Here is a 14,957-nt window from a genome sequence, read left to right on the forward strand (position 1 = left end):
CTAACCCCACCTGGACTAAGGGGCAACACCGGACTAAGGGGCAGCATCGGCCTAAGGGGCAGCACCGGGATAAGGGGCAGCACCGGGATAAGGGGCAGCACCGGGATAAGGGGCAGCACCGGACTAAGGGGCAGCACCGGACTACGGGGCAGTACCGGACTAAGGGGCAGTACCGGACTAAGGGGCAGTACCAGGCTAAGGGACAGCACCCGGATAAGGGACAGCACCAGGATAAGGAGCAACACCGAGCTAAGGGGCAGCACCTGACTAAATGGCGGATCCTGGCTGGCTGGCTCTGGCGGATCCTGGCTGGCTGGCGGATCCTGGCTGGACGGCTCTGGCGGATCCCGGCTGGACGGCTCTGGCGGATCCCGGCTGGACGGCTCTGGCGGATCCCGGCTGGACGGCTCTGGCGGATCCTGGCTGGACGGCTCTGGCGGATCCTGGCTGGACGGCTCATGGCTGGCTGACGGATCTGGCTGCTCATGGCTGGCTGACGGATCTGGCTGCTCATGGCTGGCTGACGGATCTGGCTGCTCATGGCTGGCTGACGGATCTGGCTGCTCATGGCTGGCTGACGGATCTGGCTGCTCATGGCTGGCTGACGGATCTGGCTGCTCATGGCCGACTGACGGATCTGGCTGATCCTGTCTGGCGGAAGGCTCTGGCTGATCCTGTCTGGCAGAAGGCTCTGGCTGATCCTGTCTGGCAGAAGGCTCTGGCTGATCCTGTCTGGCAGAAGGCTCTGGCTGATCCTGTCTGGCGGAAGGCTCTGGCTGATCCTGTCTGGCGGAAGGCTCTAGCGGCTCCGGTCTGGCGGACGGCTCTGATGGCTCATGGCAGACGGGCGGCTTTGCAGGCTTTGGGCAGACGGGCAGTTCAGGCCCCGTTGGGCAGACGGCAGACTCTGGCCGTCTGAGGCGCATCGTAGGCCTGGTGCGTGGTGCCGGAACAGGAGGTACCGGGCTGAGGACACGCATCTCAGGGCTAGTGCGGGGAGAAGCAACAGGGCATGCTGGACCCTGGGGACGCACCGTAGGCCTGATGCGTGGTGCCGGAACTGGAGGTACCGGGCTGAGGACACGCATCTCAGGGCTAGTGCGGGGAGTCGGAACAGGGCATGCTGGACCCTGGGGACTCCCATAACGCCTAGTGCGGGGAGCCGGAACAGGGCATGCTGGACCCTGGGGACTCACCTCACGCCTAGTGCGGAGAGCAGGAACAGGCCGGGCTGGGCTGGCGACGCGCACCGTATCCCTGGTGCGAGTGGCCGGAACAGGCCGGGCCGGGCTGGCGAAGCGCACCGTATCCCTGGTGCGTGGAGTAGGAACAGGCCGGGCTGGGCTGGCGAAGCGCACCGTATCCCTGGTGCGTGGAGTAGGAACAGGCCGGGCTGAGCTGGCGACGCGCACCGTATCCCTGGTGCGAGTGGCCGGAACAGGCCGGGCCGGGCTGGCGACGCGCACCGCATCCCTGGTGCGAGTGGCCGGAATAGGCCGGACCGGACTGGCGTAGCACACCGTGGACCTGGTGCTTGGAGTAGGAACAGGCCGGTCCGTACCGGGAACACACACCACTGGCCTCAACCGAGGATCAGGAACGGGCCGGACCGGACTGGCAACACACATCAGTCCTTCACGCCGTGCCACACACACTTCCCTCCTTCCACTCGCCAATGGCTCCCGTACTCCGTTAGCCTTCTCTCCTTTTCTCCCTGTGGCAGCCTCCTGCTGCCCAGCTGCCCAAGCCATGTGCCCCCCCCAAAAAATTTCTTGGGGTTGCCTCTCGTCCTTCCGACGAAAAACCTGCTGCCGCCGTTGCTCCTCTCGTCGTCGCCTCTCCACCGTCTCGCTCCATGGTCGGCGATCCATACCGTCCAGGATCTCCTCCCAAGTCCAGGACCCTTTACCCCTGGACGCGCTGCTTGGTCCTTTTATGGTGGGTTATTCTGTCACGATCGTCTAAAGGAGCGGACCAATACGCAGCGCGTGGAGTGAACATGATGACTTTATTAAATAAAGCACAACACGAGAAAACAAAACAAATGACGATACGTGAAGTCCTCTGACACCGACAGAAACATAGAAACACTGGAACAGGAACAATAACCCACAAAACAAAGGTGAAAACTGACAGTTTAAATATGGCTCCCAATCAGAGATAACGAGCCGACAGCTGACACTCGTTACCTCCGATTGGGAGTCATTGACTACAACATACAACCACCTAGAAAAACAACCCACAGACCTGCAAACATAGAAATACACCCGACAGAACTACCAACATAGAAAAACACCCAAATCCCCAACAAAACAACATACACTCTAGCTCACATACAAAAGTCCTAGAGCCAGAGTGTCACAATATAGTGCACTACTTTAGACCAGAGATCTATTCCCTATATAGTGCACTACTTTAGACCAGAGTCCTATTCCCTATATAACACTACTTTAGACCAGAGATCTATTCCCTATATAGTGCACTACTTTAGACCAGAGTCCTATTCCCTATATAGTGCACTACTTTAGACCAGAGATCTATTCCCTATATAGTGCACTACTTTAGACCAGAGTCCTATTCCCTATATAGTGCACTACTTTAGACCAGAGTCCTATTCCCTATATAGTGCACTACTTTAGACCAGAGTCCTATTCCCTATATAGTGCACTACTTTAGACCAGAGTCCTATTCCCTATATAGTGCACTACTTTAGACCAGAGTCCTATTCCCTATATAGTGCACTACTTTAGACCAGAGTCCTATTCCCTATATAGTGCACTACTTTAGACCAGAGTCCTATTCCCTATATAGTGCACTACTTTAGACCAGAGTCCTATTCCCTATATAGTGCACTACTTTAGACCAGAGTCCTATTCCCTATATAGTGCACTACTTTTGACCAGAGATCTATTCCCTATATAGTGCACTACTTTAGACCAGAGATCTATTCCCTATATAGTGCACTACTTTAGACCAGAGATCTATTCCCTATATAACACTACTTTAGACCAGAGATCTATTCCCTATATAGTACACTACTTTAGACCAGAGATCTATTCCCTATATAGTGCACTACTTTAGACCAGAGATCTATTCCCTATATAGTGCACTACTTTAGACCAGAGATCTATTCCCTATATAGTGCACTACTTTAGACCAGAGATCTATTCCCTATATAGTGCACCACTTTAGACCAAAACACATTGTGTCATCTGAGGTTCAGAAAACTCTGTGACCCTCTGAACTTCTGTCTCTGTCACATGGGATCAGGCCAGAGTAATGCTAACACTCAACACTAACAAACCACTGACCGGGGATCAGATATGGGATCAGGCCAGAGTAATGCTAACACTCAACACTAACAAACCACTGACCGGGGATCAGATATGGGATCAGGCCAGAGTAATGCTAACACTCAACACTAACAAACCACTGACCGGGGATCAGATATGGGATCAGGCCAGAGTAATGCTAACACTCAACACTAACAAACCACTGACCGGGGATCAGATATGGGATCAGGCCAGAGTAATGCTAACACTCAACACTAACAAACCACTGACCGGGGATCAGATATGGGATCAGGCCAGAGTAATGCTAACACTCAACACTAACAAACCACTGACCGGGGATCAGATATGGGATCAGGCCAGAGTAATGCTAACACTCAACACTAACAAACCACTGACCGGGGATCAGATATGGGATCAGGCCAGAGTAATGCTAACACTCAACACTAACAAACCACTGACCGGGGATCAGATATGGGATCAGGCCAGAGTAATGCTAACACTCAACACTAACAAACCACTGACCGGGGATCAGATTCACCACTGATCTAGGGATGTAGCTCAGTTGGTAGAGCATGGCGTTTGCAACGCCAGGGTTGTGGGTTCGATTCCCATGGGGGGCCAGTATGAAAAAAAATAATGTAGGCACTCAATAACTGCAAGTCGCTCTGGATAAGAGCGTCTGCTAAATGACTAAAAAAGAAAAAAAAAGAAAAAAAAGATTAACCACTGATCTAGGATCAATCCTAACACACAACACTAACCACAGCCAGATCTAGGATCAGACTAACCACAGATCTAGGATCAATCCTAACACAACACTAACCACAGATCTAGAATCAATCCAAAATAGATCTAGGATCAGATCAGATTAATGGTGCTAACACTCAACACGAACTAAACATAGTTTTAGACCATCCAACTACCTCATCCCCATTTTGTTATTTACATTGTTATTTATTTAGCTCATTTGCACCCCAGTATCTCTATTTGCACATCATCTCTTGCACATCTATCATTCCAGTGTTAATACTAATTGTAATTATTTTGCACTATAGCCTATTTATTGCCTTACCTCCATAACTTACTACATTTGCACAGACTGTATATAATATTTTATATTGTATTTTTGACTTTATGTTTTGTTTACCCCATATGTAACTATGTGTTGTTGTTTTTATCGCACTGCTTTGCTTTATCTTGGCCAGGTCGCAGTTGTAAATGAGAACTTGTTCTCAACTGGCTTAACTGGTTAAATAAAGGGGAAATAAAAAAAATAAAAAATAGGCCTGTATTCAATCCGATGCTAACACTCAACACTAACTAACCATAGTTTTAGGCCTGTATTCAATCCGATGCTAACACTCAACACTAACTAACCATAGTTTTAGGCCTGTATTCAATCCGATGCTAACACTCAACACTAACTAACCATAGTTTTAGGCCTGTATTCAATCCGATGCTAACACTCAACACTAACTAACCATAGTTTTAGGCCTGTATTCAATCCGATGCTGTCTACAATGCAGCTATTAAAAGGTGTTCGTGGTCACATTCACAGTAAACGCTGCAGATGCCCACTCAATCAGAAATCTCCTTTAAATAAGGCTTGAATCCCGGCCCATAGGATCAGATTACACTGTTATTTGATACATACTAGTATTGCTATTCTTTGTTTACATTCTAGTTCTACTATTATGGTGGGAAAATAACTTCTGGGAATGTTTGCTTTATAATGTCAGTTTGTTGACCTCTGAAATGACATACTTCTGGACAGCTGAAGAAAGCACACAGTTCTTCAGGAAAAATACACTTTCTATTTTACGGTATACTGTCTTGTATGAGAGGCCTCAAAGCCCTTTCAATCACCGAGAGATATGCCACCAACACTGTCAGCCTACACGTTTACCCAAGCTATGGGTTTACGAACATATTCAACCTCTCCCTATACCAGTCTGTTGTCCCCACATGCTTCAAGATTTCCACCATTGTTCCTGTACCCAAGAAAGCAAAGGTAACTGAACTAAATGACTATCGCCGCGTAGCACTCACTTCTGTCATCATGAAGTGGTTTGAGAGACTAGTCAAGGATCACCTCCACCTTACCTGGCAACCTAGACCCAGTACAATTCGCATACCACCCTAACTGATCCACAGACGACACAATCTCCTTTGCACTTCACACTGCCCTATCCCACCTGGACAAGAGAAATACCTATGTAAGAATCAGGGGTTGGAACAGGTTCAGGGAACAGAACTGAAAACCTTATAAGAACTAGATTTTTCGAGGAACAGAACAAGAACTGAGAACGAAAGTGATCTATACTGTTCCGGAACAGAAACGTTATTTTAAAAGCATGGGAACCGGTTAATAACAAGCCCTCTGTCACTCAGAAACGTATTCCAGTGTCTGCCTGTATGTCAGCTGAACATCTTTGCCAGTGTGTGTGTGTTGGCTACCTCCCTCTCCCCCTCCCCCTGCCCCTCCCTCTGCCCCCCCGCCCCTCCCACTGCCCCTCCCCCTCCCTCTGAAGCATAGTCTACTGTAGCTACTGACGTTACATGATTCATTAATTAATGAGAGATTTTTAATTAGAGAAGAATGGATTCACTTTTTCAATGCTAGTTAAGGATACTATAGTTATCACGTTTTACATTGGCTTTATTTACTATAAAAAAGGTAAGACGTGTTTTTATTTTAATTCTGGTGCCGCTGTGCACACAAGCTTGTTAGCTAGCTAACTAGCTCTGGTCTAGCTCTCGAAAACTCAAGGCGGCATTATGGGTAATGGAATGGAACAGAGTCCTGATTAAGGGTTAGCGCTGGTCCAACGTTAGTTAAGCCAACTCCATGAAGTTCAAAGACATTCAAAGTTCCTTCATAGAAGCCATTCCTCCATAGGTCTAATTTTGTTGGCCTAATTCAGATAAGAACAACATGCCAAGCACTCTCCTGCAATATTTCAGTCGCATCTTGTATCCTACACTACACTTCTCTGTCCAATGCATGTACATAGCTTTCCCGCTCCATAGAAAACTGCTCTATCCTTTGGTGAAGTAATTTCATGTCGAGCTAAATGTTTTTAAGTTTTTTTTTCTCATCGACGGTGCTGCAGTGGAGAGGGTCAAAAGCCTCAAGTTCCTCTGCGTCCCCCCACACCGACAGCGTGGTGAAGAAAGCGCAACAGCGCCAACCTCCGGAGGCTGAAGGAATTCTGCTTGGTGCCTAAGACCCTCACGAAACTTCTACAGATGCACCATTGAGAGCATCCTGTCAGCTGTATCACCACTTGGTACGGCAATTGCACCATCCGCAACCGCAGGGCTCTCCAGAGGGTGTTGCGGTCAGCGCAAAGCATCATCGGGGGCACACTGCCTGCCCTCCAGGACATCTACAGCACCCGGTGTCACAGGAAGGCCAAGAAGATCATCAAGGACCTCAGCCACATCCTGTTCACCCTGCTCCCAGAGGTGCCTTGTTGCTATTATAAACTGGTTACCAAAATAATTAGAACAGTAATTTTTTTTTTATGAAACAAAATTACTTGTTTACTGTTCTAATTATATTGGTAATCAGTTTTCAAGGACCTCAGCCACCCGAGCCCTGGCCTGTTCACCCCACTACCACTGTCACTAGCCGACTACCACCCGATACTCTACCCTGCACCTTAGAGACTGCTGCCCTATGTTCATAGAGTCATTGAACACCGGTTACTTTAATAATGTTTACATACTGTTTCACCTACTTCATATGTATATACTGTATTCTAGTCAAGGCTCATCCTATATAACTACTGCTGAACATCACCTTTTCTATTCATATACTGCCCATACTGTCTATACACACCATTATACACTGTGTACAAACTTGAACAATAACTAATATTGATTCCCTTTTGCCCTCAGAACTGCCTCAATTCGTCGGGGCATGGACTCTACAAGATGCCGAAAGCATTACACAGGGATGCTGGCCCATGTTGACTCCAATGGTTCCCACAGTAGTGTCAAGTTGGCTGGATGTCCTTTGGGTGGTGGACCATTCTTGATACACACTGGAAAAAGCTGAGCGTGAAAAACCCAGCAGCGTTGCAGTTCTTGACACACAAACCGGTGCGCCTGGCACCTACTACCATACCCGTTCAAAGGCAATTCAATCTTTTGTCTTGCCCATTCACCCTCTGAATGGCACACATACACAATCCATGTCTCAAGGCTCAAAAACCCTTCTTTAACATGTCTCCTCCCCTTCATCTACACGGATTGAAGTGGATTTAACAAGTGACATCAATAAGGGACCATAGCTTTCACATGGATTCACCTGGTCAGTCTACGTCATGGAAAGAGCAGGTGTTCCTGATGTTTTGTACACTTAATGTACAGTACCAGTCAAAAGTTTGGACAACTGGTTTGTTACATTCAGCTCTGAAGGTAAATAATGTACTTATATTCAGTAATCTTGCTCTGATTTGTCATCCTGAGGGTCGCAGAGATAAAATGTAGTGTCGTTTTGTTTGAAAAATCAACTCTGACTCCACACCCACCCCACCCGGCCATCTAGATGTGTGAAGGATATTGTCTTTTCTGTAGGGAAGCTAATGATCCATCATTTATGACATTCCTGGGAGTGTGCAAACTTAAATTTTGTATTACCATAGCATTTTTGTATGTTCTCTATTGTTATGTACTTGAAAACCAATTCAGCACATTTGGGAAAACTCCTGGCAGACTTGATACAAAATATTTTGTAGTGATGTCATTCTTCACTGGATCAGTCTAAAACGTTGCACGTGCGCTGCTGCCATCTGGTGGACAACATCTAAATTACATCTAGAATCCTACATCACTGTCTGGCCTTTCTCTTGCATTTCAAAGATGTTGCAACAAAATAAATAATAGAAAACGCATGTTTTTTTTGTTTGTATTATCTTTTACCAGATCTAATGTGTTATATTCTCCTACATTCATTTCACTTTTCCACAAACTTCAAAGTGTTTCCTTTCAAATGATATCAAGAATATGCATATCCTTGCTTCATGTCCTGAGCTACAGGCAGTTAGATTTGGGTATGTCATTTTAGGCGACAATTTAAAAAAAGGGTCAGATCCTTAAGAGGTTTAAGGAGTCTCTGGGGCTTGTATAGAGGGCTGGTCAGATAGGGGTTAATATACTAGTTTAAGGAGTCTCAGGGGCTGGTATAGAGGGCTGGTCAGATAGGGGTTAATATACTAGTTTAAGGAGTCTCTGGGGCTGGTATAGAGGGCTGGTCAGATAGGGGTTAATAAACTAGTTTAAGGAGTCTCTGGGGCTGGTATAGAGGGCTGGTCAGATAGGGGTTAATAAACTAGTTTAAGGAGTCTCTGGGGCTGGTATAGAGGGCTGGTCAGATAGGGGTTAATATACTAGTTTAAGGAGTCTCTGGGGCTGGTATAGAGGGCTGGTCAGATAGGGGTTAATATACTAGTTTAAGGAATCTCAGGGGCTGGTATAGAGGGCTGGTCAGATAGGGGTTAATAAACTAGTTTAAGGAATCTCAGGGGCTGGTATAGAGAGCTGGTCAGATAGGAGATATTAAGACACATACACCGATTGGATCAAGAACAATAATTCTCCAGGACTGTGAGCTTGTTTGTAGGCCTGTTCAGTGTTCAGTGAGGCTGGTCTGACTGGTGTTTCTGCTAGCTACAGTTCAGGAGGAAATGAAATGAAGATGCCAAAAAAATACTTTCAAAAGGGGCGGAAGACACACACACACACACGTACGCAAGCGCACACACACACACACACACACGCACACACACACGCACGCACACACACACACACACACACACGCTGACTCAAAAGAGGAAGCCAGACCTACATTTCTCAACAGTGGGTTGCTCAACAATATCAACTTGTAGTTTGATACCAACTGCTGACAGAAAAGACTTGAATAAATTATTACTGGTTATAACTTAGTTCTTATATATACTTATCATAGTAAGATATAATATTCCCTTATAATCATTTATTATCAACTCATAACACATGATGTCTTTCTCTGCGGCCATTTTTCCACAGACTGACTCAAAGTGTTAACAACATTCCAACTGACCTCTCTCCTCTCCTCTCCTCTCCACCATGATCTCTCCTCTCCTCTCCTCTCCACCATGATCTCTCCTCTCCTCTCCTCTCCACCATGATCTCTCCTCTCCTCTCCTCTCCTCTCCACCATGATCTCTCCTCTCCTCTCCTCTCCTCTCCACCATGATCTCTCCTCTCCTCTCCTCTCCACCATGATCTCTCCTCTCCTCTCCTCTCCACCATGATCTCTCCTCTCCTCTCCTCTCCACCATGATCTCTCCTCTCCTCTCCTCTCCACCATGATCTCTCCTCTCCTCTCCTCTCCACCATGATCTCTCCTCTCCTCTCCTCTCCACCATGATCTCTCCTCTCCTCTCCTCTCCTCTCCACCATGATCTCTCCTCTCCTCTCCTCTCCACCATGATCTCTCCTCTCCTCTCCTCTCCACCATGATCTCTCCTCTCCTCTCCTCTCCACCATGATCTTCAGCTGTCTTCAGATACAGATCTAGGATCAGCTTCCCCCTCCCCCAACACCAACCGTAACTACAGATCTAGGATCAGCTTCCCCTCCCCCAACACCAACCGTAACTACAGATCTCGGATCAGCTTCCCCTCCCCCAACACCAACCGTAACTACAGATCTAGGATCAGCTTCCCCTCCCCCAACACCAACCGTAACTACAGATCTCGGATCAGCTTCCCCTCCCCCAACACCAACCTTAACTACAGATCTAGGATCAGCTTCCCCCCTCCCCCAATACTAACCTTAACTACAGATCTAGGATCAGCTTCCCCCTCCCCCAATACTAACCGTAACTACAGATCTAGGATCAGCTTCCCCCCTCCCCCAATACTAACCTTAACTACAGATCTAGGATCAGCTTCCCCTCCCCCAATACTAACCTTAACTACAGATCTAGGATCAGCTTCCCCCTCCCCCAATACTAACCGTAACTACAGATCTAGGATCAGCTTCCCCCCTCCCCCAATACTAACCTTAACTACAGATCTAGGATCAGCTTCCCCCCTCCCCCAATACTAACCTTAACTACAGATCTAGGATCAGCTTCCCCTCCCCCAATACTAACCTTAACTACAGATCTAGGATCAGCTTCCCCTCCCCCAATACTAACCTTAACTACAGATCTAGGATCAGCTTCCCCTCCCCCAATACTAACCTTAACTACAGATCTAGGATCAGCTTCCCCCCTCCCCCAATACTAACCGTAACTACAGATCTAGGATCAGCTTCCCCCCTCCCCCAATACTAACCTTAACTACAGATCTAGGATCAGCTTCCCCCTCCCCCAATACTAACCGTAACTACAGATCTAGGATCAGCTTCCCCCTCCCCCAACACCAACCGTAACTACAGATCTAGGATCAGCTTCCCCTCCCCCAACACCAACCTTAACTACAGATCTAGGATCAGCTTCCCCTCCCCCAATACTAACCGTAACTACAGATCTAGGATCAGCTTCCCCTCCCCCAATACTAACCGTAACTACAGATCTAGCATCAGCTTCCCCTCCCCCAATACTAACCTTAACTACAGATCTAGGATCAGCTTCCCCCCTCCCCCAATACTAACCTTAACTACAGATCTAGGATCAGCTTCCCCCTCCCCCAATACTAACCGTAACTACAGATCTAGGATCAGCTTCCCCCTCCCCCAACACCAACCGTAACTACAGATCTAGGATCAGCTTCCCCCCTCCCCCAATACTAACCGTAACTACAGATCTAGGATCAGCTTCCCCTCCCCCAATACTAACCGTAACTACAGATCTAGGATCAGCTTCCCCTCCCCCAATACTAACCGTAACTACAGATCTAGGATCAGCTTCCCCTCCCCCAATACTAACCGTAACTACAGATCTAGGATCAGCTTCCCCCCTCCCCCAATACTAACCTTAACTACAGATCTAGGATCAGCTTCCCCTCCCCCAATACTAACCGTAACTACAGATCTAGGATCAGCTTCCCCTCCCCCAACACCAACCGTAACTACAGATCTCGGATCAGCTTCCCCCTCCCCCAACACCAACCGTAACTACAGATCTAGGATCAGCTTCCCCCCTCCCCCAATACTAACCTTAACTACAGATCTAGGATCAGCTTCCCCCCTCCCCCAATACTAACCTTAACTACAGATCTCGGATCAGCTTCCCCTCCCCCAATACCAACCGTAACTACAGATCTCGGATCAGCTTCCCCTCCCCCAATACTAACCTTAACTACAGATCTAGGATCAGCTTCCCCCTCCCCCAATACTAACCTTAACTACAGATCTAGGATCAGCTTCCCCCCTCCCCCAATACTAACCTTAACTACAGATCTAGGATCAGCTTCCCCTCCCCCAACACTAACCTTAACTACAGATCTAGGATCAGCTTCCCCTCCCCCAATACTAACCTTAACTACAGATCTAGGATCAGCTTCCCCTCCCCCAATACTAACCTTAACTACAGATCTAGGATCAGCTTCCCCTCCCCCAATACTAACCTTAACTACAGATCTAGGATCAGCTTCCCCCTCCCCCAACACCAACCGTAACTACAGATCTCGGATCAGCTTCCCCTCCCCCAACACCAACCTTAACTACAGATCTCGGATCAACTTCCCCCTCCCCCAATACCAACCGTAACTACAGATCTCGGATCAGCTTCCCCTCCCCCAACACCAACCTTAACTACAGATCTCGGATCAGCTTCCCCCTCCCCCAATACCAACCTTAACTACAGATCTAGGATCAGCTTCCCCTCCCCCAATACCAACCTTAACTACAGATCTAGGATCAGCTTCCCCTCCCCCAACACCAACCGTAACTACAGATCTAGGATCAGCTTCCCCTCCCCCAATACTAACCTTAACTACAGATCTCGGATCAGCTTCCCCCCTCCCCCAACACCAACATTAACCATTGGAGGGCAGAACATAAAACCGGCCTTAGATCAGTGTCTCTAGGGGCGAACTGCCTCCCAAATGGGCCCCTGCTATTCCCCTCTACAGTACGGGGCGGCCAGTAGCTTAGTGGGTAAGAGCGTTGTGCCAGTAACCGAAAGGTCGCTGGTTCTAATCCCCGAGCCGACTAGGTGAAAAATCTGGATCCTACGGGCATCGGCCAAAGGGAATAGAGTGCCACTTGGAGCGGCAGGTCTTGACAACCCCTTCTACCCTCGACCAGATTTTTCTGACCAGCGTTTAACATCAATAATGTAGGATTATTCAGAGGAATAATAAATAGTCCTATAAATGTAATGAGGGTGAATCTTCTCTTTAAAGTCAATCTGTTTCATCAATCTGTGTCTAAACTCAGGAGGTGGTCAGAGTCTGTGTCCTAAATGGTTCCCTGTATAGTGCACTACTTTTGACCAGGGCCCACAGGGAATAGGGTGTAGGGTTTTCACTATACCAGTATGGTGATACCACGATACATGATTTTCTTTGGTAAAAAGGAAAACCCAAAGCAGACTAAACTCTCTGGTCCTTCAGAACCTATGGAGCATATAGTCTATAGCTCGGGACAGAAACGTGATTCTGGGTGACAACATACATTTACATTACATTTTAGTCAATTAGCAGACGCTCTTATCCAGAGCGACTTACAGTTAGCGAGTGCATACATTATTATTATATATTTTAAATTGTTTCATACTGGCCCACCGTGGGAATCGAACCCACAACCCTGGGGTTGCAAACGCCATGCTCTACCAACTGAGCTACATCCCTGCCGGCCATTCCCTCCCCTACCCTCGACGACGCTGGGCAAATTGTGCGCCGCCCCATGGGTCTCCCGGTCGCGGCCGGCTACGACAGAGCCTGGGCTCGAACCAGGATCTCTAGTGGCACAGCTAGCACTGCGATGCAGTGCCTTAGACCGCTGCGCCACTCGGGAGACGTACAGCTGTTTGGAACATAAACGTGATTCTGGGCGACAACATACAGCTGTTTGTTTCCACCATTAGGACTGTTTTCCTCAGGAAATTCCAGTGCGCTTCATGTTTCGCTTCCTTACCACGATACCTCTGAGTATCACGACACTGGTACGGTGCCAACCTTAGTAGGGTGCCAACCTTTGTAGGGTGCCATTTAGGATACGAGCAGAGTGCTGATGTCAGTGAGGCTAAAGCACATGTCACGGCCCTCTAGGCCTACTAGGGTGCTGTTTAAACACCTACTTAGGGATGGGATATATCTAGGGTGCTGTTTAAACACCTACTTAGGGATGGGATATATCTAGGGTGCTGTTTAAACACCTACTTAGGGATGGGATATATCTAGGGTGCTGTTTAAACACCTACGTAGGGATGGGATATATCTAGGGTGCTGTTTAAACACCTACTTAGGGATGGGATATATCTAGGGTGCTGTTTAAACACCTACGTAGGGATGGGATATATCTAGGGTGCTGTTTAAACACCTACTTAGGGATGGGATATATCTAGGGTGCTGTTTAAACACCTACTTAGGGATGGGATATATCTAGGGTGCTGTTTAAACACCTACGTAGGGATGGGATATATCTAGGGTGCTGTTTAAACACCTACTTAGGGATGGGATATATCTAGGGTGCTGTTTAAACACCTACTTAGGGATGGGATATATCTAGGGTGCTGTTTAAACACCTACTTAGGGATGGGATATATCTAGGGTGCTGTTTAAACACCTACGTAGGGATGGGATATATCTAGGGTGCTGTTTAAACACCTACTTAGGGATGGGATATATCTAGGGTGCTGTTTAAACACCTACTTAGGGATGGGATATATCTAGGGTGCTGTTTAAACACCTACTTAGGGATGGGATATATCTAGGGTGCTGTTTAAACACCTACTTAGGGATGGGATATATCTAGGGTGCTGTTTAAACACCTACTTAGGGATGGGATATATCTAGGGTGCTGTTTAAACACCTACTTAGGGATGGGATATATCTAGGGTGCTGTTTAAACACCTACGTAGGGATGGGACCAATCTAGGGTGCTGTTTAAATGCGTAGGGATGGCTCCCAAACGGCTCTTTGTTCAAAAGGCTTAATAATCTATCTAAAGCCCAAAAGGTAGGCTACCATTATGTCAGATCGTGAAATGCGGGATCAAATACATTTTTAGCTGGCCAAATTATTAGATGCCTGTACTGAAAATATCAGCTTGGACAAGGTTGACACGCTCTCCCCACGATTTATTGTTTCTGCAGTGAGGATTCATTGTTTTGAGTGATTCACCCTCTTTAGAGAATAATTTTGCAATTCTTTAGAGAATCATTTGGTAATTTATCTGCAGAAACACATTGTTTACATTTACATTTTAGTCATTTAGCAGACGCTCTTATCCAGAGCGACTTACAGTTAGTGAATGCATACATGTTTTGTTTATGCATACATGTTTTGTTTATTTTTTCCCATGGGAAACGAACCCACATCCCTGCCGGCCAAACCCTCCCCTACGTTGGACCAATTGTGCGCCGCCCATGGGTCTCCCGGTCGCGGCCGGCTGCGACAGAGCCTGGACTCGAACCAGGATCTCTAGTGGCACAGCTAGCACTGCGATGCAGTGCCTTATGCACTGCGCCACTCTGGAGATTGTTATGAGGGATTCACCCTC

The 14,957-nt window shown here is 47.5% G+C and overlaps 1 protein-coding gene across 2 annotated transcripts in view; it reads right to left on the bottom strand.

Annotated features, from left to right (window-relative positions):
• LOC311103669 (rho GDP-dissociation inhibitor 2-like) overlaps positions 1-14,957 on the bottom strand; it is an 84,479-nt gene that overhangs the window by 44,858 nt on the left and 24,664 nt on the right. The window lies entirely within an intron of this gene.

This window comes from Coregonus lavaretus (genome assembly GCF_964263955.1).
Source record: "Coregonus lavaretus genome assembly, chromosome: 28".
In the NCBI taxonomy this organism is placed as follows: Eukaryota; Metazoa; Chordata; class Actinopteri; order Salmoniformes; family Salmonidae; genus Coregonus; species Coregonus lavaretus.